The sequence below is a fragment of the Anastrepha obliqua genome, chromosome 5 (assembly GCF_027943255.1).
Source record: "Anastrepha obliqua isolate idAnaObli1 chromosome 5, idAnaObli1_1.0, whole genome shotgun sequence".
NCBI lineage: Eukaryota > Metazoa > Arthropoda > Insecta > Diptera > Tephritidae > Anastrepha > Anastrepha obliqua.
This window is the reverse complement of record NC_072896.1, coordinates 60475210-60502504: the sequence shown is the minus strand read 5'-3', so window position 1 is coordinate 60502504 and position 27295 is coordinate 60475210. Positions and strand designations below refer to the sequence as shown.

General features: G+C 35.7%; 1 protein-coding gene across 4 annotated transcripts in view; it reads left to right on the top strand.

Moving 5' to 3' along the window:
- LOC129249114 (CUGBP Elav-like family member 2) overlaps window positions 1-27295 on the top strand; it is a 260192-nt gene that overhangs the window by 19525 nt on the left and 213372 nt on the right. The window contains exon 1 of one of the 4 annotated variants that reach the window (XM_054888749.1): window positions 18094-18166. The exons of the other annotated variants lie outside the window; for them this stretch is intronic. The gene's annotated coding sequence lies outside the window, so the exon portion shown is untranslated. Of the gene's footprint in view, window positions 1-18093; window positions 18167-27295 lie in introns of those variants that run through there. 4 annotated transcript variants of the gene reach the window in all.

Sequence of the window (27295 nt, the reverse complement as noted above, 5' to 3'; positions counted from 1 at the left end):
ACGACCCATCGACATGGGATTAAGTTGCCAAATGGAACGACATGGGATTACAGTTCATATTACACGGTTTGATTGCCACAACGTTTGTTTGTACCACAACTATCAGTTTTAATTAGAAATCGTATTTCTATGTGTCAATAATAGATTGTGTTAAGAATATATTCCAATACACACTAGCCTCTGAGTGTATATATACGAGTATGTACCTCCCATGGACTGAAAAGTCCCGGGCCTAGCACATAAATGGCACTAGTTTTATTGCATTCACCTCTTTTTCAGTTAAAACCTTACAAAACATCAGGGAAAATTCCATAATATTCCTTCATTAATTCCTGAATTATTGTGTAAAGAGTGACGCTACTTTTGTTATTTTCAAAACAATGGATCAAAAGAGCTTCCGTGTTTTAATTTACACTGTTTCTTGATGCGAAAAAATACTGTTCAAGCTAAACAATGATTTGAAAAGTGTTATAGTATGGGACTCCGCTCCGTCAGAAAAAATAATAAAACGATGGTTTGCTGACTTCAAATGTGGTCGTGGAGACACCGATGATGCACACTGGACGTGTACTGCGTAAAATAAGGTGGTAACACAAGAAAACAAAAAAATGCACAAAATCGTTTTGAATTATCGAAGAGTGAAGTTGCGTGCGTTAGCTGACATCGTAAAGAAATTAAAAAAACGTGTTGGCTTTATATTGCATGAGCATTTGACTATGAGAAAACTTTGTTCAAAGCGTGTCCCGCGTTTGCTCACTTTTGTGCCAAAAACAAGAACGTGTTGATGATGGCAAAACAATGACATGAATTGAATTTTGATTTGCTCCCACATCCACCGTATTCGACAAATTTGGTTCACAGCAACTATTGGCTGTTCACAGACCCAAAAATGCTCGCCGGTAAAAAATTTCGCACGAATGAAAAAGTTATGAAACTAAGGCCTATTTTGAGGCAAAAGATAAATCATTCTAAGAAAGTGATATTGAAATGTTACAGCGGCACTGGAATGATTACGTTGTTCTTGGTGGAAATTACGTTGATGATGGTTCTGATCACGAATTGATGGCAACGGTACTAAGGATGAAGATTGAGAAAAAACTTTCATACAGTGATAAGTCAGAAAATTTAACAAAAACGAATTGCATATCTAATAAAAAATAGTTTAAAAAAACTAAAAAACACGCTTATTGCTAATCGAACTAAAAAGGAGAAAATAAATTTTAATGACAAAGGGACCTATAATGAAGTAACAGCAAATCGAACGATCAGTCATAGTCAACTCCCTCAGAACAGAATTATAACAAAAATTAAGATACAAATAGAGTAATTCAAATTAGAGTTAAAAGCGTGGGATGCTTGATATAGTAAATATTACAATCATTCTATTGGCAGCTACCTATGTACAGAAGGTTATGAAAGTGAAGCAAAATTCATCCCACGCTTTTAACTCTAATTTGAATTACTCTATTTGTATCTTAATTTTTGTTATAATTCTGTTCTGAGGTAGTTGACTATGACTGATCGTTCGATTTGCTATTACTTCATTATAGGTCCCTTTGTCATTAACATTTATTTTCTACTTTTTAGTTCGATTAGCAATAAAAGCGTGTTTTTTAGTTTTTTTAAACTATTTTTTATTTTCTACTTTTTAGTTCGATTAGCAATAAAAGCGTGTTTTTTAGTTTTTTTTAACTATTTTTTATTTTTAGTATATATAGGTGTTTACGAGTAATATACTATTACACAACCGCACACTAAATACTAACCTCAATGGTGGTGTGGAAACTAAAAATTCCCAATTTTTGTTTAAAAAAATACTCAATTCATGGTTCTGCCGGTGTGGCAATATTGGCAAATGTTATAAAAAATGCACATTTTTCAGCGATCTCACGAGAGATAGAGTTTCCCATCTAAACCAAATTCACCTTACTTTTTGCCCACAGTAAAAAAAAGAAAATATTAATCCTGGCAATCCTAATAAGGATAATGGAAAACTTTTATCAAATTATTGCATTGTCATCGGTCCTTGATAGGTGTGCAAAATTTCAAGTCGATCAGATTCTTAGAAGCCAGTGAAAATTAAGCTCAAAGATTCCGTTACATACATACATACATACATACATACATACAACCCGATCTAATAAAAGTGTGTTAAAAAAGGTACCATTATTGAGGAAAAATCGGTTAAAATAAAAATGCAGGTGTATGTATTTCTTTCCCTAAGACATTTATACGTGTTATGTTCCAGCTTTTCTTTGCAATTTTTAAATATGAATTGAAATTAATTTGCTTTAAACTAATACACACTTGGCCTCAAGCTTGGCCAAACTCGCAGATGTCGAAATTCGGTAACATTGAGCATTACCTCATTTTGCGGCAGTGTCATGAGTGGCGAAGAGAACACAGGAGAACATTTATTTGGATTGCAACCAAACTGCTATTCATTCACTCAATGAATGACTCCGTTATTAGTTGTGGTCAGCAAGCCACGAAATTGTGTATTGACTTTCTGAAGGCTTAAAACCGTCCTTGTTAGTTTGTTGGTACTTCTATTTGATTTGCGGGTGACATTTTGAATGTGGTGATTCTACATACATACATACCTATATAAGTTCATAAATATATAAGTATGTACGTAAATACTTGTACTTATAGTGGTATACGTTAGTAGGTGTGAGTATACGGTCAATCATAGGTTTTGTCGACTTTCAGTTCTGAACTTTTTCTTGCATGAATCTTTAATGAATATCGAACAATATCTAGCACAAATGGCATTTGCCGATAGTTTGAAGCAACGAGTTGAGGTTTACAAGCTACACGCAAGTCACACTGATAGACACCACATTAATGGCCATATACTATGTAGATATTTACTTATATACATACATATGTATGCATACATACATATATTAAACGCATATAGGCACAAATCGTTTACGTTGAAGGCTGGAAGTTATTATGGTAATATAGTTGTGAACTTACTACAGTTTTCTTATGTATATAAAAATATCTACATGTGAAAATAAAAATTCTTAGCTTTTCCTTTTGTGATTTATGCAGAAAATGTTTTAATCAGCTTTGGGTCGAGAAACAGGCACACGTATGCGGACACATATTCCATTTCCCTGCTGGTCGCATTTAAACATATTAATTAAAGTAGTATTACACGTATTAAGGAAAGTGCTTTCAGCAGGCCAGGCAAACTAAAAAGCTCGGAAAGTTTTTATTTACAAAATGGCTGTTTGACTGTTTACAATGAGACATCTGACACTTTCCGGTACTCATTGCAGTTTCTTAAAATTAAATTGTTGTTATTAATTTTTCAAACAGATTTTAAGGAAGTCTAGACCTTAGCGCTATTACACCAGCAGCCGTTGTAACATAAGCGTAGGCTGCGTTGATTTTTTTTTATATTACTAATACAATTTAATTTTTTTTCGTAAATCAAGCGGCGTCACATCCCTCTTTACGTCAGCAAATCAGCTGATTCATTGGAATTCGCTGAAAGCCGGTTAACGGTTTGATGTAGGCCACACGTTCTGCCTATTTGTTCTTGATGTTTTTTCCGCAATTGGAGAGGCCTACAGTTTTATTCCGCTTTGGAACTGCAGACGCTATTTTATGAGAAATTTTTATAGTTTTGCCTGTCGAGGAGTAAAATAAAAATACAGACTAAGACGAAACACCTATTTTTATTTGGCATATAAAGGTTGCTTTAAAAAGTATTTTTTATTTGTATTTTAAATACATTTTATTAACAATATATCGTCCCCTTAGTATAACAATAGCCTATGTGCTCATAGGCTATTATTTTTTTATTGGATTTTTAGATTCTCCATCGTCGATTTTATATGTGGTCAAAATTTTGTCAAATTCTAGTTCCACAAAGTGGGTCAAAACGTCAGTCCAAAAATAATAAATATTTACAGACATAACGAGATTTGAGTGATAGCTACTTTCGACAAAAAGTTTGAAATTCATTTTCTCAAAACATCAAAAAATGTATAGGCTATTTTAATACTAAGGGGACGATATATTTATGTTGTTTTATATTCGAAAATCAAGTCTAAGGCCCTTGCAGCTCCATTAGTTATTAAATACAATAATTGTATTCTCTTACTTAATATTAATAAATAAAAATATAAATATGTTTTAAAGTGGTTTTTATACTCTTCACATATTTTTTTTGTTTTATAATATTGATTAGTAAATCTCATTTCGATATTTCATGTACTTTTCCTTGGAAGACTGTCACCCATCTGTTAATTTAACATTAGCAAAATCTCTAATTGTATAACACACCATTAGCAAAAATGTACAAGTATTTACCTACATACCTGTATGTATGTTCCCAGTGAAATTAGTCACAGCTGAGATCACCTGATTTCCACCACTGTCAATAAAAGAAATGGTATGAACATGGATAAATATAGAATGTTTATACTATTCGTTTATTTCATAGTTGCGAAGTTCAATAATTTCTTTTTACTTTTGAATAAAACAAGACGAACGAAATTAAAACATAAAAAAATAAAATTTGGTGTATATCGTTTTCAACAAAAAGTTTCTCGAATGTATTCAAAATATTCAAAATATAAATTTATTCCCCAAAAGTGGTATTATCGCCTTCAAAGAACTTTCTGGAATTCTTTTTTCGGTATAGCCATCAGAGCTGTCTTCCATTTTTCCATTACTTCCTTTTGGCTGTTTGACTCGACCAAACAGAAAAAAATCGCAAGGAGCCATACCAGGTCAATTAGGGGGCTGTTGGGAGGTATTCATTTCATTACTGGTCAAAAGTTCACGAATAATGATGGCTGGGCGACGGTGTATTATCATGTTGCAACATCCACGAATTGTTTTCCTATAAATTCTTTCTTTTTTCTTCTTTGCTTCATAACGGATAAATAATAGTTCTTATTAACTGTCTGATCTTCCGACAAAAAATTGTACAGTACAGCTCTAATCCATAAAAACTATATGCATCGCTTTATTTTGTGACTAAACGACTTTGTTTTTTGGATCTGGGCTCATTTGAAGCTCATTGAATGTCAAATTCTGGTCCTTTGGTACCAACTTTGAGGCAACACGGCGCAAAACCAAATCATAAACAACATTGCCCTGAACGGATCCATAAGCAATGTTCAAGTCCTCTGACAGCTCTCTGATGGTTAATTTGCGGTTATTGATCAACTTTTTCTCTCTTTATTTTCAATGTCGCCAATCTGCACTATGCTCGCCTTCCCCGATGGACTGACGATCCCTTCTGAAGCATTCAGGTCACTCGTAAACGGCTGTCACTTATTTTCTTTAAAGTATCATTACCAGAACAATTTTCCAACATTTCTAAGTTTTGCGCGCCATTGAGTCCATTTTTAATGCAAATCTTAATGCAAACTCACGTTGAAGACGAACGCAAAAATATACCATACACCCTACTAAAATGTTGCGTATTTCAAATCAAACAAGAAAAATTCAAAAATATATATTATTTAGTTATACATTTATATATTATTTATAAAATTATAATTTTCGTAATATTTTGATGAGCTGGTGTACACAGATAAACGAAAATCAGCTGAACAAAGCTCATCCTCCTTAATATATCTCTTTAAATAAAAAAAAAAAAAATGTTTTGAAGTCGCTTACTCTACATCTCGTGATATTCTACATACAATCATCATATAATATCTCTAATAATGTCCTCTAATCTGTGGATGAGGTCCAAGACATTGGACTAATTTTGATTCTAATTTTTCATTGCACGTAGAAGAAATAAACTACAAAAACGCCTGTTACAGCATTAGAGGCAATTCCGATTCCCAATTAGACTATCGAATGGGTTAAAGTAAATATTTATTTTCAAATTTGATTACCTAATCGGTGTTACAAGCTAGAATATGAAAATATGAATGTGTAGGTGTACAATTGGTCGGAAACTAAACCTTTGAAACTGAGTTATAAGTATAAATATACATATGTATGCACATACAGATATACATATGCATATATACATGTATGCGCATACAATTTTGTGTGTGCCTCCTATTTTTTCTTGGATACGCGCTGTAAACCACTACTAAGGCGAATTCACAAGGTGGTGGAAGTGGTATAAAAACAAAATTTTATTGTTTTTTGCTATTGGACATGCCGCTGATCTCAGCGTCATTCTCAGGAAAATTCGGAGGTACAATTTCCAACATCATGCACCAAGTGGTGATCCTCATATCAGACGGGTGTCGTACTGAAGGATTATCTATTTATTTTAGCAACACATTAATTGTTCCTTTAAAATTGGAACTTGATACAATAACCGTAAAAAGAACTACTAGAAGCTACTCCGACTAAGTAAAATATCTAGTTGTTGTCCTAGACAAACGTCTAAATTGGAACTCTCACCTCGAAACGGCGATAAAAAAGCCACTAAAGCCATGTGAGCCTGTCGAAGCCTTTATGGCAGAACATGGAGTCTAAACCCCAAATTGATTCCTTGAATGTAACCAAGATGATTAGATAGATCATCAGCTATGCCGCCTTTGTATGGTGGGCGCAAGCCAAATAAGTAACCACTAAGCGGCTACTCAAAGACAAACCTGCTTGGCATTAACTGGGGCCATCAACAGCTATCCCACTATTGCTATAGAAACGATAGTAGAAGTTTTAGTGCACTAAAAATGCAAATTAAATGTAGGAAAGATCGTCCTGACTTTGGTCATATAGGGTTATTCAATAGGTGCGCTTCAACTTTTTTCCGATAGGGAGGGCGAACGACGCAATATTTTTTATTTTTCGCTTGTCATTTGTAAACTTCATTAGTAAACATTTCATCATGGAACGCTACACACTTGAGCAACGATTGCAAATCGTGCAATTTTTTTATGAAAGTAATCGTTCTGTTGCTGCTACTTTAAGAGCATTACGGCCATTTTACGGTCCATTTAACAAGCCGTCCCGTTTTGGGGTTATGTGAAGTCCTTGGTCTACAGTACAGAGTCAATATTGAACGCGAAATTGCTGGAATTTCGGCCGATTTATGCAAAAGAGTGGTCGAAAATTGGGTTCAACGATTGGACTTCGTAAAACGTGCACGCGGTGGTCATGCAAAAGAAATCGAATTTCATACTTAAATGTATATGTTCAAACTCGATAATAAAAAAAAATTAGTTAAAAAAGTCAAACTGTTTGTGTTTTATTCAAAAAAGTTCAAAATTTGAAGCGCTCTTACTGAAAAACCCTATACAAGTATCATAATAGAGATACCGGATCAGAATATAATCTGTTCATTATCAGACTAAGTGATTACAAAATGTGTTTTTAACCGTAGGTTTGAAATCATCATCTCAGGCCGCGATGAATAGGAACTGAGAGGACCTTGGATCGATCCCTGAAGTCTCAACCGGCCATCTCGATCACAGGCGGTTTGAAAAAAAATACCGTCTAGCCAACAGGTTTTTAAACCTTTTACGTACAATAGCGAATTGCATAACATGCGTAAAGTAGACATCAGAAAAATAATGGATTTTGAATTTAAAATGCACATAGGCAAGGAGAGAGACGATGATAAAACCACAGAGCATATCTTGTGTTAGCAAAAAAAAATACTGCATATTTTTTATCGAGATAAATTTGATCCGAAAGAAATCAAGAATGCTCCAGTTGCAGATATTCTGAAATTTGTCCGCAAGACGGAAAATTTACTGAAAGAATTTTGCATTTAACCCATTACCAGTCTGAGGAAGGGAACATCTAAGTTAAATAGAACCTGATGTAATATATTTAATAGTAGTAGTGCCAGTTAATAGGACTTGTATTGATTACTTCTAAAACATGTAGTAGGACACAAAATATCTTTTAGGTCGAAGTTTCGGCCATTGGGCACACCACAGATACTAAAATTATTGCATAATTATGTATTTTTTTTGGCAAGTAGATGGTTGGAATATCAAAATCAGCTTATTCCACGGATATTTTGATTTTCATGAATCCACGAATTTCATTAGATTGAAAACAAAACCGATCACTTTAACATTCAAACCATCTAAGGGAAATAACACAAAGACTCAGCTGCTCTGGTAACATCACCTTACAGAAATTTGCCTTAACTATTTCATTGTGTTCACTCCTACAGCCAATTGTAAGTATGTATGCGCGTATCTATGCATGTGTATGTATGTGCTTATTAGTTTTCACTTGATATACGGTGGAAATCAACCCACTTTGAATGAATTGCTCCGGGTTGTAACAACGCACAATTACTTCTCTCCTTCTCCTACTCGCCCATTTACTTTCTGTTTTTCATGTACTTACATACATACATAGGCACATACAAATAACCGATATACGCTATATAGATTAGTTTGTCCACATGTGAATGTACATATGTATGTATCAGCATACGCTAGTTTGCTGCCCATCAGAATTTGATTATATCGACGTTTTGTGTGAACGCGTATACGGCACCACCATTGCGCCATTGCACCTCCATTTCACTTCAGCCCCACCTTTGCTATATACCTCCAGCTCCTGTAAGTCCTGCCAACCGGCCACTTCAATTCATTTTTCAATGTAATCGTATAATTTCGTTGGCCGTCGCTTGTTGTTGACTTTGGTATTGGTATTATTTTATTTTTATTGAACCGATGACTTTAGTTTATATTTATTACTATAATCGAACGGATATCAAGCGCGCGAAACCGGCCTGATGCATACAAATCAATTTCGAACTAAAAAAGGTGTAAAAGACATTATGACTTAAACAATGTTCAAACTATACTTCGATCGGGCGAAAGTTTCGAATTGCAAAAAAATGGTGTATTAGTTAATCCTCATGTCTAAATTGTGGAAGGTATAAACACAGAGTGGTGCTATAATAATCATTCTATTGGAATATGTTACCATGATCGTAACTGACGTCACTTGTGATTGTGTTTTTGGCATTATTATTTTGAGATATTCTAAGTCTACATAAACATAATTTGCAAATGGAATCGCTTTTAGTCTTAGATCATTGGATGAAGGCGGCCGCCGTAGCTGAATGGTAGGTGCGTGACTGCCATTCGGGAGTGCGTAGGTTCGAATCTCCGTGCATGAACATCATAATAATAGAATACATTCTTTCTAAGAGCGGTTGCCCCTCAACAGGTCCCTCCATTTGTAGAACAACATGAAGACACACGCCACAAATAGGAGGAGGAGCTCGGTAGAAGTGTAAGCGCCAATTACTTATTTTTTTAGTCGGATGATTACTTCTTCTCCGAATAATTACTTGATAAATATTTTAATCGTAATAATGATTTCTCCACGTCCCTCTGGTTCTTCTAAAGGTTAACTTCTTTCATAAAAATAGTTTTTAGCTAAGGTCCAATAGAGGTCCAAAACTATCGCTTTGTACGAAAGCTCAATACATACTTACATACATACGTATCTGCATATTACAATATATTGTTTTAACTCTGTTATGGCAAATGACTCGCTATGAATATATAAGCACATATGGTACATATGTATGTAAATAACGCAAAGAACGTGAAGGTTTAGGAATGTAGTCAGTGTAAATTAAAAATTTTATAACGATGACTAGTCGAGAAAGGCTAAACTGGCTAATAGGGGCAGCAATAGGATGAAAGTACAGCAACAACTTTGTTCACATGGCAATTGCTTGTGACAACACAACGACTCGTTTAAGGTATACACATACTTGTGCACATATGGGTGTATCTATATGTGCATATGTACATATGTATCACAATTTTGAAAGTAGTACAAAAGTGGCTATACCATCTGTACCAACATAACTTGGTCTTACTAGCAACTACCGTAGACGAGTGCGTTTGTGCCTGACTACCGTTCGGTTTGACTTCCGAAGCTCAAAGTGGACATGAAAAAACAACTTTGAGTGCATTTCTGATAATAATAAAAATCTCCCAAAAACCATCTGCACTCGTGGTAGTCACACAGCTGCTGGTTCGATTATAGGACAACATCAGAAGTGCTCTGAAGTGTCCTGAAGTAAGTTTATCTATCTTGAAGTATACACATCTTTGAGTTTCAGAAACTTGACCATAAAACTCCCAAGTAACAAATTGAAAAGTGAAAATATAAAGACTTAGTTGTCTAATTCGTAATCAACTATCGCCAATAAACGAATTTGTTTATGCTTCAGAGTGTTTTAGAAGATAATAAGATTTTTAACCACGACAGTCTCTGAATCTATCGAATTAGGGACGAGAACACGACAATATTCTGAATGGATACCTTTGCAATTCTTATTCTTCTTAATTGGCGCAACAATCGCTTACGCGATTTTGGCCGAGTTTAACAAAGCGCGCTGGTCGTTCCTCTCTTGTACTAACCGGCGCCAGTTGGACACACTAAGTGAAGCCAATTCCTTCTTCACCTGATCTTTCCAACGCAAAGGAGGCCTTCCTCTTTCTCTGCTACTACCAGCTGGTACCGCATCAAATACTTTCAGAGTCGGAACGTTTGTATCCATTCGGAAAACATGACCCAGCCAACGTAGCCGCTGAATCTTTATCCGCGGCACTATGTCTATGGTGTCCTAAAGTTCATATAGCCCATCGTTCTATCGCCTGCGATGTTCTCCGTCGTCTACGAACAAAGGTCCTAAAATCTTCGGCAGAATCTCTCTCAAACACTCCAAGCGTCGTCTCATCGGATGTTGCCCACGCCCACGCTTCTGTGCCATACGCTAGGACGGGCATGATGAGAGCCTTGTAGAGAGTCAGTTTTGTTCGTCGAGAGAGGACTTTACTACTTATTTGCCTACCTAGTCCAAAGTAGCACTTGTTGGCAAGAGATATTCTGCGTGGATTTCAAGGCTGACATTGTTATCAGTGTTAATCCTGGTTCCTAAATACACGAAGTTTTCTACAACCTGGAAATTTTAACTGCCAACAGTGACGTGGGTGCCGATACGCGAGTGCGCCGACTGTTTGTTTGAAGACAGGAGGTACTTCGTTTTGTCCTCGTTCACCACCAAACCCATTCGCTTTGCCTCTTTATCCAGTTTGGAGAAGGCAGAACTAACAGCGCGGTTGTTAAGGCCGATGATATTAATATAATCGGCATACGCCTACAATTGTACGCTCTTATAAAAAATTGCGACTGAGCGATTAAGTTCTGCGGCTTGTACATTCCTCTCCAATATGAGGTTAAAGAAGTCACATGACAGCGAGTCACCCTGTCTGAAACCTCATTTGGTATCAAATGGCTCGGAGAGGTCCTCCCAATTCTGACGGCGCTGCTGGTGTTGAGCAACGTCATCTTGCAAATTCGTATTAGTTTTGCGGGGATGCCAGATTCAGACATCGCGGTATACAGGTAACCCCTTTGCGTACTGTAGAATGCAGCTTTGAAATCGACGAAAATATGATGTGGGTCTACTCCCCTTTCATGGGTCTTTTCCAAGATTTGGCGTCGAGAAATGTTGCTCCATTGTTCGTGCATGCCGGTTTGTTGCGCTGTACTCTCTGAGAATAGGAGTGAAAGTCGAGAGGCGAATCTTTTTGCTATCTGTTGTGATTGCAATTTTTCGATGTTGAATATTCTTTGCGTAGGTAGGTGTACGTTTCTGGCTGCACAAAGGCATGTGCGCAATTTGGCTGCAACAAGGTAGTGATCTGAGTCGATGTTGGATCCTCGGATCATACCTATACATCTAAAACACTAGAAGCGTGTCTTCTATCTATCATGACGTGATCGATCTAGCGATTCGGGTTTTTCGATAAGGGGACAGCCAGGTGGCTTAGTGTATCTTTTTATGCTGGAATCTGGTGTTGCTAACTACCATGTTTCGGGCCCCGGCGCAGTCGATAAGCCTCTGTCCGTCACCGGATGTTTCGTTGTACAGTCTGAATTTTCCGACCTCCTTGTGGGACCAAAAATTCCTGCCTTGCCTACCCTGGCGTTGAAGTCGCCAAGCATGATTTGTATGTCGTGGCGGGGGCAGCGCTCATGGGAACGTTCCAGGCGCTCATAGAAGGAATCTTTGGTCGCATCGTCATTCTTTTCCATCGGGGCGTGTGCGCGAATGAGGGAGATGTTTAAAAATCGCGTTTTGAAGCGGGTTATTGCGAGGCGCTCGTCCACCGGAGTGAACGACAGTACTTGGTGACGAAGTCTCTCTCCCACAACAAATCCGGCACCGTATTTGCGCTCCTTTACATGGCAGCTGTAGTAGACGTCGGAAGGTCCTATGATTTTCTTGCCTTGCCCCGTCCATCACATCTCTTGGATGGCAGTGATGTCAGCCTTTACTCTCACGAGGGCATCAACCAGCCGAGCAGAGGCACCTGCCCCATTAAGGGGCCGGACATTCCTGGTGCATGCCCTCAAATCGTATTCCTTAGTTCATTTGCAGGGGTCGTCATCAGTAGGGGTAGTTCTCATCCGAGCTTTTTTAATCGTTTCATTGGGGGCATTTTTAGGTGGCGGGTCTCAAACCCAGCGCACAACCAGTTATCGTGGAATGCTTCGCCTTTTCACATTAGCTGACTTCCGAACGGATGTTCGGAAGCTAGCCAGAGGATACTTGGGCTAATCCCAGGAGTTGTGAGCTGCTTGCACCATATGCAGAAGAATCGTCCTGGCCACTCCCAAGTGAATAGCGATCAGTAACTTTCCCCACTTGCGTGGACTTCTACATATGGAAACATCCTCCTTTGCTATTCGATGCCGATATTTTCTACTAGATATTTTTAAAGCGATATTTTTTTAGTTAAATCTCAGCCTCGTATCGAAATTTCGAAGAAAAATATATATGTATGTTTAATAATAATTAGCATATGCCATACATATGTACATACATACATGCATATTTATGTGCAGTTACACAGAAAAAGGGATCGCTTGTCAAACAAGTGTTACTGAGCGTGATATTCAGAGATTCAACTAATTATGATATAATTTTTATCAGCCTCGATCGCACACTTTTGTACAGGGTTTTATTTAGAAGAGTTACCAGTTAGTGTCAATTCGAATAGCGGCCATAAAGAGACCCAATAAAATTATAACGGCCCATCCGAATTATAAGTTATTATAATAATTTAAAGTACTGACCGAGTCCAAGCTTGCTTTACTTGCTGTACTTCCTTTGCTTGGCTTTGAAAGCTTATATGGCCAGATGGGCGCTTTGAACGCTGTCATAACAATCATATGATTCGTAAAAACAAAACGAAACAGAGATGTTAGCCATGTTCAATAATTAACGCGTACACCCTTTTTGGGTATGGCGTGCGTCTTGATGTTGTTTCAATGGAGGGACCTACAGTTTCAAGCCGACTCCGAACGGCAGATATTTTTATGAGAAGCTTTTACATGGTAGAAATACACTCGGAGATTTGCCATTGCCTGCCGAGGGGTGTTTCATCGAGAGTTGAACCTATGTTCCCTCTGTGAATTCCGAATGGTACACACGCACCAACCCATTCGGCTATGACGGCCGCCTTGGTTAATAGGCAATAAAAGAAGGAAGTACAATTAAACTGTTTATAATAAATTTTGAAAAATTTCAATAGGTGATCTTTTGAAAATGGGAAATCTCAAAAAATTTATAGATTTTATGAAACTCAATTAAGGCTCTAGTAATAGGAACATTTTGAGCATAGAGGGAGTTTGAAAGGCCAACATAGAAGAACTCCGACCTACGCAGAGCTCTATCCGGTGTATTAAAGAAAATCCTCTCAAGAAGTACCGGACGGCCAAAAGCACCACGGATTGAGTCAAAAATGAAAGATAAATATAAGATTATTGTCCTGCTATTCAATGATTTTAAGTTGATCAATAAGCATCGTGCTTCATATGTAGGGATAGGATCCGAAAAGCGTAGGCGAAATGTAAGAATACTTTTTGGATTCGTTGAATTCTAGCAGCATGGCACGTATAATACGGAGACCAAATGAAGGATTCATACTCCAGTTTGGAACGCACAAATGCCGTATACCAAAGCTTCAGCGTATAAGGGTCGGAGAAATCGGAGCTATGACGCCTAACAGAAGCAGGCATGGCGCAAGATTTGGCAGTAATTAAATTTATATGACTTGCAAAAGTAAAATTCGAATCAAATATTACACCCAAGTCTAAAATCTCGCTTACACGTAACACCCCTGTCACGTATACAATTGATATTTTTCTATTATTAGTAAAAAGGTACAAGATAGGGCGCCAATCTCGCCAACGACTAAAGTTTTGGATGCGTGAATGGTATTTAGATCGACAAAAAATGTACACTTTCAGCTTTGCGCAAGCTTGTACGAGACGAGAAACAATTCAAGAATGATGTATGCATCAACGTGTGATTTTTAAATGACAAACATTATTGAAAAGCAAATGTAAATAAAAAATCTCTCTAATATGCCTAAAATTTGCAAATGAAGCTAAACCAAATCAGAATAAATGTCCCTATACTTCAGGCGCTTCTAATTTCATATATTATATAATATTTATTTTAGTATTTTTCTATTCATTTTTGACAGTCATCGAAGTCAAGCAAGCAAAGCGAATCTACATTGAGGCAGCACCTTGATTGAGAATAAACAAGAATGATAGAAACAAGATTGCGCCCATCAGAGAGTGCGTGGCGTCACGTTTGCCGAGTTGTGCAGTGTTGCCAACCATTTGCTCTTCGCAATAAATTTAGTGCTTTTTTATACCCAAAGTGCGAAAATTTTTAAGCTTGGTGTTTTTTTCTTTTTTTTAATTCAAAGCTACCGAAACTATAAGTTAAAAAAAAACTTTATTATTAAACAAACGAATGTTAAGAAAGGTCACTCTGAGAAGATTTTAGTGCGAATGAAAATTTGTTGACTCTTATGAAATTTGATATTTGGAAAGTGCAAATTTTCTGTTCCTTTTAAGGTTATGCAGGTTCTCTCAACTCAAAGAATGAAAACCCTTTTACACATTTTAAAAAGCGTTTGAATTTATTGAATGCGAATTAAAACCATAGACGTGTAATCGTTCGGTTCTCAATCCTTAGTGGGACATAGGGCATCAAGAGCTGTATTCACAGTAAAAATAAGCAACAAAATACCAGAAAATACTGAAAAAACCATTATGACATTTTTACAAAAAGAGTACCTTATATAGTTACATAACCTCAAATATAGCAAAAAGGTCGTTCCCTTAACAAAAGAGTTTCGCTTAACAAAAAAAGTCATAGATTAATTCAATAAAAATTTGGTGTTTTATTTATTTAAATGGGCATTTTAGTGCGTTTTTATATCCAAAGCTAGGCAACACTGCAGTAGCGAGAGAGAGATTTGACTGCTGAAAGCAGAAGAACATCAACAACAACTGCAATCGCCGGCAATGCTACCAGATGTTAAAAAAAAGTAAAGCTGAATAAACTGATTGAACTATTGAACTAATTTTTAAAAACTCTATACTTTACAAAATTATAAAACTTACATAGAAAAATGCCATGAAGAAAGAAGTAAAACTCCGAGACTAAATAAGAAAAAAAATGCTAATTCAAGTTACGAAAATGGTAATCTGGCCATACTGGTGCTAAAACGACGTAACTAACTCGTTGTCAAATTCGCTGAGCGCAAAGTAACGGTACCACGATAGGCGCCATCTCATTATTCTGTCCATCATGAAGAATAAATGTATCTTTCCCAAAAAAGGTTTAAAATAATTTTATATATACATATATATGTATATACATACATAATTGGCGCTTTGGTCTTTTGGGTGTTTGACCGAGCTGTCCTCCTATTTGTGTTGTGTGTCTTGATGCTGTTCCACAAATGGAAGGACCCACAGTTTCAAGCCGTCACCGAAATACACTCGGAAGCCACTGACCAAGGTAGGCTGGTATTGAAAATGGGCAATATTGATCAATACCCAAGATGTCCACCTCTACCACATAATATTAAATGTAAAAAAAGAAAAGAACACAAATGATATCTCTGATATTAATGAGCATAATTCGTCAACTTTGGTAGAAATGATGAACCTAAACAACAATAAGAAGAAAGAAAAACTTTGAAAAATTAGGCAGTACCACGTTTAAAGCTAGAACTGGGTACCAAGCGTTCCAGGCGTTATAACATTCGGGTAAAAAATTGTTAGTTGAATAAAACGCTGAAAGCCACAACATCGGTGAAGTTTGAAGTTCTACCTTAAGCGCGTTTAACTCAATCCGATTATACATACTAAGTTTGTGTAATTCTTTAAACTCCCTAGTGTTCTATTTCCGGTTGGTTGCATGAGAATGTAACTATTGACATTTCAAGCAATCATTCACATAAGTGACCAACTGCTAAAGACAGTAAGACAAACAAAACAAAAAAAAGATGCTCTTTGTGCCCTCTTTTTATTTCCAAACAGGCACGACGTCTTTGTCGGAAAGATAATCGCTACTTTCTCACAAAAGGAGAGCTAAGTCATACCTGGAATGATATTCACTCAGATTATGATTTATACATGAGAGAATTTCATCTTCTGCTTTAGGAGCAGATCCTGGCTTTGATTTTCCGGATATACAGTACTGTTTGCTCAATTGGCCCTCATCACTTCACGACATGCTTTACTTAAACGACTAGCAATCATTGCCCCTGGATATTTAATAGTGGATTTTGAAGCGATAATTGCAATATTATATTTATGTACTTCTATAAATTTTATTGCGTCATTCCTTGATTCTGCTTACTGATTCGCTGGCAACCATCTCAATTTCTGTGTTTTTACTTTTCGACACCGTTACTACCGCAATATCATCAGGGAACCCAATGATTCCATAGTAGTAAGCCTAATGTTGAAAATAGTGAACGACGTACGCAGTCCCTTACCGCAGCCCCTAACGAGCACAAAAACTCATCCCGTGAGAACAACTGCGTTTTTTTAGTTACATATTTACACAATACATCGGTTTGTGTGTGTCTGTGTTTGGTTGTATCTACACAATGTTGCCATTGATATTTTTGCCTACACACTTTTTCACACATCCGCGTTATCAGTTACAATTTTTCATTGTTTAATAAACCAAAGCCAAAAACCAACAAATGCAAATAATTCATTTATCTATAATTGAAATTATTCAACAGTGTTTTTAAGTTATTTTAATAAAAATTATAATTTTTCTTAGTTTATTTTGTAAATGATTTCGAAATGTACTGCTTGGCAACACTGTGTGGTGAGAGAGCAATCAGCTGACAGGGTTCTACGGGAATTTTTAAAAATCCTGAGATAAAATCTACGTTACTACGATACGGAAGGAAGGAATTTTTCATTTACATGGGGTTCTCATTAGGTTGATCGTAACAGCTGACAGGGGACTGCGTTTACGTGGTCCACTGTTTTCAGCATAACATTGGTCCTTGTGAAACCCCTACTGACACATAGTACTCTTCAATGATGATATTTAACCTTATCTGTGTAGCATTTCCCGAAATGTGCGTCTATACCTCACGCTTGTTAATATTTACCCTCCTATCTCCAAAAAACCAGATACATACATACATATGTGCCTAATCAAACGCCCATAAATATATATAATATATACGTACATATGCATCTGCATTTCAGTGTGGTTCCATGTGAATTTCCGGAGCTACCAAATATTCTTTCTGAGCAACATCAATGCGCTATTTGACTGTTTTTTTATTTATACACATTAAAGTACATATTCATAACCTTAATGTGCTCAATAAACATGTACAGTATATATATGCATATGCTCATGTGCTCAGCAATAAACAAACACATATTACCACATACGTAGATATGTAAGTCCATAAGGAGGCTCATAAATGAAGCGTTCGCCAGCGGCAACGATCAACAATTTGTTTTCAGATAAGAGCGCTAAGTGCTTATCGAGGAAATGATAAGATTATTATTATCAAAATGGGCATAGATAAAACAATCAACATTTCACTAAACGAATCTGGAGCGATTTCAATATGAGGTGAATAAGAGAAAAATTGTGAATTAGTAGAAGATCGCGTGTTCTCCTGTAAAGGCTAAATTTACGAGATTCTTTAATATATGTACATATGTATGTATATAATATTGTATATATTTATGAGTATATAAAATACATATGTATATGTGCTTAAAAATCGAGTTCTTCTCCAGTCAGAAAGCTCAATTTAAAAGACATCGAGTTATTATCGATACACAGAACTAGTGGAGTGTGAAAGCTAACGTGAGTGAAGAGAAATTATAAAACAAACAAAAAAATTTAAATATGTACCTAATAATAGAGAGCATACAAGTTTTGTTGCTTGTTGTACAATGGCTACCTGGATTAACTTCAGAATGGTCAGTGTTTCGCTGATTGCATACGAAAATCTATTCTGAAAAAGCCAAAGTGCATAACAACAATCAGCCGCATATACCCACCCACACCTCACCACATACATATTTATCATACGTACGCCCAACATACTACAACAATTCTAATTTACGCAGTCGCAGAGGCAGTGGATGAACTCGTTTTTGTGTCAGTGATCTATAAAAATAATGGAAACGTTGCATCGATTTTTCCGGCTTTTGTATGCCACGCTGTTTTATGGGGTTTCACACTTTTGAGCGTGTATTATATTCTTTTTGTAATTTGTGTGCCAATAAAGAGATACAAGTGTACAAGTGTAGTAGGACGTATAGAGAACAATAAAAATAACACACAACCACAAAAAATATATTGATACTTATATACATACTTGTATATACATACACTTATATACACACATATGTATATACGCACATACATAGCGTGTCTACCTACATAGTGTATTTTAAAACACCTGCGCCTAGGTATACTCAATAATATTCATGACACACTAAACATATGTACATATACGCTTGCATACATATATGCTTACGAATACCCCACAGGCGTAGTGTCCTTCCTATGCACTAACACCTTTCACCAACAAATCAAAAACAAATATGATAGCACCAGTAGATATCAGCATACCCGTAATAACAAAAAGTATAAATGGTATAATTTGAAAAAAAAAGTAAAAATGTAATAAAATATAAAAATATAGGGTGCACTTTTGGTGTACTTCGTCAAGTGCATTCGGCTAAAGTAAGCCAAAAACCAAATTAAAAATTTATTTAAGCCAGCTTGTTTTCTTGTTTTTGTTTGTGGTAGGTTATTCTTATGATAGAATGTATCTAGAGATCTCCGAAACATGTAGGGCAAAACCACTCACTTTAGGGCTGCCAAGCTATTAAATTTTTACAATGCTAAACATTACTTCTCTTTTTAAAAGTTTTATATAATAAATTTGTATTAGTATCTATCGATTGCTTTTTTTTTTAATTGCGATATAAATTTATTATTTTTGAAATAACGCACAAAAACTTACCAAACCTAATTTTTAACGGAAAAAGTTACCAATTTTGGTAGGAAGCTAACAAAACGGCAGCCACACTCAGGTGTTTGTGCCCAAGCATAAATGAGTACATAAATATATATGTATATACATGTTTACGTACTTATACATTCCTGATGTGCCAACGTGACTGCAGTCTGTTGTTCATGTAACGAAATACCCAGAATGTCTTGTCTTTGCAATCTCCTCCACGGACGCTTTTACTCGTGTGTATGCTTGCGCCAACTTTTAAGCTTGTATGTATGCGAGCGAGAGTACGACGATGCATCGAGACGGCAGGAGATTCACAACGTTCTTGTATGCCACTGGTGGTTATACAATGACAAACAACTGCATACGACACATTTGGCTCGGCCGCTGTTGATATTTTTATGAGCATCACCTGGTATACATTTGGAAAAGTTTTCAGTAGCGGTTCACAGACAGTCAGCCAGTCAGGGTACTTTGAGTGTGACAGCAATAAAACCGAAGAGATTTTTTTCGAATGCATTTTTGTGAGTGACATACTTAATTTGAAATACTCCTACGCTAACGTTGAATTCGGATATACATTTGATGCTTTATTTCCCGGCGTAACTTAATGTAAAGAAAGTCAAAAGGTACGCCTAAATGTCACTAGTGAATAATTCCTAGATGGTATCATTTTTTATGCTATCTTTGATATTTGTCAAGTAGACAGAAGAACAATTTTAGACGATAAAACAACATATCGCAAAGTTCGTAATTTTTTTGGTAGAAATAATCGTCCGAATGAGCCGACAATTCAAAGTTTGGTGAAAAAATTTCAAGAAACTGGTTCTGTCGGGGATAGAAAACTGGACTTACAAACCAAAAACTGGACATTCTGTTGAAAATATTGATGTTGTAGGCATTCATGAATCGCCTACGAGTATTTAGCGGATTTGACTTGCAGACATACCCACAGTGGACCTTCAAATGATGGCATTTTTCCCATATATGTATTTGTCAAGAACCCTATTTTGAATACGAGTAGTGAAACTTAAAAGAATACAAATCTTTAATTTTTTTTTATTTTAAAATAACAGCTTCGCGCGTCTTTTGAAAGGCCCTTTATAAGGTGTTCCATCAATACAATTACTTTGTACAAAACACAATGTTTTGCTCAGTCGTCCAGTATTTTGGTTTGATAGCTGTTATGTGTGAACATTCAAGTTTAGCTATAGAAATCCACACGTAAACAAGAGATAATAAGAAGCTGGCATAAAATAAGTTTGGTTTTCTGGTAGCGAACCAACAAACCAAAATGTTATATTATTTCATAACACCAATGTTCTACAATTATTTGACCGTCGATAAGTGAGCGTACACTAACCGTATTCAAAGCTACACTTTAAGACCTCCAAAGCTGAATAAAATTCGAATTTGAAGTTTTGAAACAAAGAGCGGAGGTATCAGCACTTTTTTCCCATTACAAATTCGGATTTACGATGTTAGGCATTCCATCCTTATCCAAGTTTCTGCTAGTAAGTTGTTTCGTATACTGAAATGTTCTTGGCAAAGAACGCTTTATGTGATTTGTTACCAAACTTTTTGAGTTACATAAATTCGAAATTTTTTATTTTTCTTCTCTCAATAGTCGGGTTCGATAACACAAAAATTTGTTATAGCTATTCCTAATTTTTGCAAATAGGCGTTCGTTAACGCCACAAATTATCCATGGCTCAAAAATTAAGAGACCAAAGTGACAGTTGATGCAAGAGAGGCGCTCATTTTGTTTTGGAGAAATTTTAGCCAGAAAAGTTATCTATCTCGAAAACAGCTGATCTGTAGGCATATGATTGCATTTTTTGTAACAAACAAATTTATTTTTTGTAGAATCTAGTATTCTGTACTCCTTTGCCCCTGCACTGGTTCGAAATTTGCAGCTTATAGTCAGACATGATATAATTGAAAATGTATCAACAAAAAACCTGAGTATGTACAGTTACACAGGAAAGTCTACACACCCCATTGAAAAGCAAGGTTTGGAGATTTCTGTGAACATTGTAGCAATAGAATATATTCCAAACAAATCAAATCTAACAACAAACAATAAATTTTAACAAAAAAATTTTAATCCAAAAATATTTATTAACAAAAACAAACAAAATTCATTTTCCAAACACAGAAAAGTCTACGTACTTTCTAAAAAGAATGTATTTCACTTAAAAGGAAATAAAAAGACAACAGAATTAATACTTGGTGGGTCCGCCACGACTTTCTAGAACAGCATTTAATCTATTTTGCATGGAATTTACCAATACTTTTGTGTAATTATTCGAAATTAAATTCCACTCTTCAAGTAAAGCAATTTTGAGGTCCTGTTTATTTTTAATTGTCCTTTTCTAATGAGACGATCCAATTCATCCCATAAATTCTCTATGGGGTTCAAATCCGGTGACTGGGGTGGGTTTCGAGGCACACGGTGGTTGTGGATTCCATTGCTTCTCAATAAACGTCTCACCGTTTCTGGATGCACTGAAGCAATATCCCGATTTTTCAGGGTTTTTGCAATTTCTATTGCTGTTATTCTTGGATTTTCTTGCACGCCTAACAAAATTTTTCGCTTAGCACGAGGAGTCAGTTTAGGTGGGCGACCACTTCTTGGTTTGTTTTCTACACTATTAGTGTGATTATATTTCCGAATAATTGTTTAAATGCTTGATTTTGGATGTCCGACCAGTTCTCCAATCTCCCTCAAAGATTTTTTTCCTTATAATATTTCACAATTAGCTCACGTACTTTAACACAGATTTCTTTACCCATTTTGGTTAAATTAACACAGCTACAATATTAATATCGAAGAACTCAACTTCTTTCTAACTAACGGTATCTGGTAAAGACGCCTGAAGTGATTGGTAGCACTGTTTGAGTACAGAGCTGCATTTTGTGTACTCCACTACAAAGCCGGATGCAGACTTTTCTGTGTTTGGAAAATGAATTTTGTTTGTTTTTGTTAATAAATATTTTTGAATTAAAATGTTAAAATTTATTGTTTGTTGTTAGCTTGGATTTGTTTGGAATATATTGTATTCTAATGCTACAATGTTCACAGAAATCTCCAAACCTCGCTTTCAATGTGGTATGTAGACTTTACTGTGTAACTGTATATATGTGGTAATTTTTTTGGATAATAGAAACATTTGTAAACAAACCCAGCTGATATGTCTTCTTCCACCAGTTTTTGCAAGTATTGGATAATTTTTTGTACGTTAACCTTTATTTGTTTTTTCCACTCTTTGGGAGAGAATTTTCGCTTACGCTCTATATTTGGGTTGATGGCTGGTGATAGCCAATTTCGTTATAGAACATAACTTTTGCACAACAAATTTTTAGAAGTTAGTTATCAAACGAAATGCGAATAAAGAGCGCAAGTAGTTTTCAATAACTCATTCGATATGACGATATTGGGTTGTATACAAATGCTATAGATAGATATCGGCCGTTTTCGAATCGTCAGCCATTTAGCGACCTGCAAATAAAACAACAAGGGGCTTGTTATATGTATTATATTTAGTTGATAGTAAGCAAAAAAAAATAGTGGTGAATAAAATAGGTGCAAGCAAAAAACAAAAAAAATTAAAAAATTAAGGTATGTTATACAAAATATATGAAAAATTTGGTAAGTAAACACGGTTTTATTTGGAGTGGGCATATAGTCTATTCACAAAACACAAAATTCGTATTCTTTCTTCTTATCATTTATTGATTGATATATGATTTTTCACTAAGTTGATAGAGCCGGGTTGATTTGAAGGTACATACAATAACTGTAACTATTTCCGACCTGACTGTACTGTAGTAAGTTAGAAAATAGAGACTATTGTAAATGGGAGACGAGAAAGTATTTGGGGGATTCCAACTAAACGTTGAACTGACGAATTGACACATAAAACCGAGGCGCATACATTCAAAGTAATGCCAGTAGAATAGCTGATCGTGTTTTTTTCTTAAGATTTCACGGTTTCACTGATAAAATTATCTGTTTTTTTGTTGTTGTTTCACTTGTTTGTTTACATTCCGGTTGAAATTTTGACACTCAAACCACCAAATTGCAAAAAAATACCTGCAAATAGAAGATAAGCACACTTTTTTTGTACAGCTGCTATCACTTTGTGTGCATGCATAATATAAACATAAAAATATGCTATGCGATTTCACTTAGATATGCTTATATACCTATGTATGCCTTCTTTTTCCACGGTCTTTTTTCAAACGATTTCGAAAATAATAAATTTTATAACGAATTTCAAAACAAAAAATTTTTTCTAAACAAAACATATTTCATAAAAAAATGCCTTATTAAGTAAATATTTTTTGTGTACGATTAAGTAAAGATACATATGTACATGGTACATATTCCTTCAAAAACGATGCAATAAGTAGATTATAGAACTAACCAAGTCCGACTTAGCATTAAAATTTAATCGTAATCTTTAGTTTGCGTGTAGCCGGATAACAAGTATTGTACAATGTGGCGCAAAATTAATCACACAATTATCTTTTTGCATCATTTTTTACTGGATAAAACCAATAATTTGGAGTGATGGAAATTTTTATTTGATTTTTACGGACGTTTGTTTGTATACTGCAGCTTTTAGTTCACAAGTGTCAAATATGGCGTACGACGCCATCTGCGAAAATTATAAATTTTCCGATAGGGTGATTCATTTTGCGCCACCTTGTATAAAAGAACTCCAGAAAGCAAAAAACCCTCGCTAATAACCGACTATATTACAACGAAAAAACCAACAGATGCCGTTAATAATTTGAATAAAACCCGACAGATGGGCTGAGCATCTGTGACCTAGTGTCTGACATATCTATTGACGATAGCATTTCTGATCTAGTCCGTAATAAACGTGCACGCTTCCTATCAGGTAGCAGTGAATAGTTGCAAAATTGATTTTTTCCCCCCAATTTTAATTTGAATTTTCATATGTTTTGTACTTATGGATTAAATTTTCACTGCACACTAATTTTAATTTGTTTCTAATAAAAATTAATTGCTTTTGTTTTTTAAATACTTATGTACGCAATATGGATTTCGTTTGACTTCGTTTGCGCAGTTTTATGGGAAAATATTATATTTAGTGTTCTTTTATCTTACTCGATTTTTTAAAGTTATGGAACCTGTTGCCAAATTTACCATATGTCGCATGTATTTTCTTGCGCGGTTTTGTTTTTGCACCCCTTTCTAAGGAACGTATCTACCGTGTAAAAAACGTTGTATATGAATGTATGTAGGTATATACACCCAACTCTCTTGTTTTTTACTACATATGTATATGAAGTACAAACATACAGTATGTAGTTTTGCACACAGCTTCCGCCTTCGCTCATATATTGTTAGATGCTTGAACTAGCACCTCCACTTATTTGTAGTGCACGTCTTAATTCTGTTCCACAAATGGAGGAACCTACGCTTTAATGCCGCCTCCGAACGGCAGATAATTTTTTACGAGGAACTTTTTTTGAAAAAGTATATTCTATAGTTTGGTGTTTCATACCCGCGATTGTACTTAGTTGCTCTATTTTGTTCCTTTTATTTGTGCCTACTGCAGCTTAGACTTATTGAGAAATATTAAATTATTAACTACGATACTTTCCATTTACTATTCTTACTTACTTATATTACTTTTCCGAATATAAGAATATGCTTAGTTGAATTCGGAGCACCGACTTTGAAAAATATTCAAAACTACATATTTCATAAAAATTTATTAAAGCATTTTCCTTCTACCGACCACCTGCCACTGCCGCTTTGAAAATCAGTCATATGTGTTCGTTTGATGAAAAGTGAATTTCGCTTGAATCTCGAGCATAGCTTACAAGTCAAGCTTTGGCTTTTCCAAAACTATTTTGCTCGAAATAAATGACGGAGCGGAGCGGATAACAATTTATACGATGGTTGCCTTTTAGTAAAACTAGTATTGAAAAAGATTTTATTGATTTTCAAAATATTTTTCGTGGAGGTCAATACACTTCTGCATTCGCTTGAACCAATTTTCAAAGCAATTCTGCCAATCAGAAGTGGATACCTCCAAAACGAGACTTCAACAGTTTCTTCAGGCATTGGAAAATGTTGGTCTTGCATTTTATTTTTGATGTTCGGGAACAACAAGAAATTATTAGATGCCAAATCAGAGCTGTAAGGCGGATGATCCATTACTCCGATGTTTTGAGTGAGACGATACGTAAGAGCTCGTATTGCTTGGTTAAGCATGATTTATCTTCAGCGGTTGGTTTTTGTTAATTCTCCTGAAATTTTGACAGTTTTAAGTTCATCTAGTGGTTTAGTTGCGATCTGACCAGATTTTCCGAAAAAATAGGCGTCCATATGCTTTGAGGTACTTCTCGGCGAACAACTTTTATTTGATTAAGCCCGTCTTGGAACACTCGTACTGTCGAACGCTGTTTTGTTTTCGGCATTTATCCCATATTCCTCACCTGTTACAATGCCATAGCGTGCTTTGAACCACCGCGCCTGAATTTCTTTAACATTTTTTTACACCAATCGACATGACTCCGTTTCTGGGCAATTTTATGCGGTTCCACCAAGAACAAATCCTTTTAACGTTTCGGAGTATTCGAGGTTACGAGTATAATTTTATTGTAGACCTTCACTAAATATCTCTCTATTGCAAACTTTTGGTAATTCTTCGAATTTGACCAGCTCAGCCCCACCATTACAGATCACGGCCTTATCTCCAGTGACTACCTCTGAGGGCTTTCCTATAGGTTTTTGCCAAACTTTACTAAAAACATGAGTACTCATAAAACACAAACGAAACGTGGTATCGATTTAAAGCTTCAACTGGAACTAAAGGTAGAGGGACATAAAAATACAAACGACATAGAGTTGACAGTTGTCATGACTAAATCGCCGAAACTTAACTGCCACACTTCGTAATTATTTGGTTGCGAGTACAGTGTCGTGTTTTGTTAAAAAAATAAGTCTTTCTTTATACTTTGCTCTAAGATCCAGTTTAACATAAAATTATTTTGAAGGGAAAGTAAATATGAACACGGAAGAAGCATTTTATCATATTTATTATTTTATAAGTAATGAAATTAACTTCAACAAATATTATAGGGAGTATTTACCAGAAAGGCGGCCGCCGTGGCCGAATGGGTTGGTGCGTGATTACCATTCGAAATTCACAGAGAGGTCGTTGGTTCGAATCTCGGTGAAAGCAAAATTAATAAAAACATTTTTCTAATAGCGGTCGCCCCTCGGCTGGCAATTACAAACCTCCGAGTGTATTTCTGCCATGAAAAAGCTGCTCATAAAAATATCTGCCGTTCGGAGTCGGCTTGAAACTGTAGGTCCTTCCATTTGTGGAACAACATCAAGACGCACACCACAAATAGGAGGAGGAGCTCGGCCAAACACCTAACAGAAGTGTACGCGTCAATTATTTATTTATTTACCAGAAATTAGTGTAACTTGAACTATGTACCGACTCAGAAGAACAATTAAATTCGAAACATACCACATCAGACAATAAGTAAAGGAACAGATGAGAAGAATAAGAATAAGTAAAGGAATATATTTTGAAACCGTTAATATATTGTACCGATTCCATTCGAAATCCTCTTTCTACTGGTTTTAAGCTTTAACAATTAAAATTAATATATTATATTGTATTTTGTTTTTGTTAAAGACATGTTTTCTAAACTAAACTTTACAAATACATATAGTAAACTGTACCGAAAATGCATTTTTGTTCCCTCAAATGTTACTAAAGTCGCGTTATGATAATAAATACATATGAGATGTTGGTTAATGCACCCTTTAAAATTTGTTGGTTAGCCATTGATCGAGCATTGTGTCACAAATCGTACATTTCGTTTTTTATGTTGTTATAACTTCATTTTTTTAAGTTAGACGTCGCATTCTTTGTGACTCTGATTAGTTTGCTATTGCC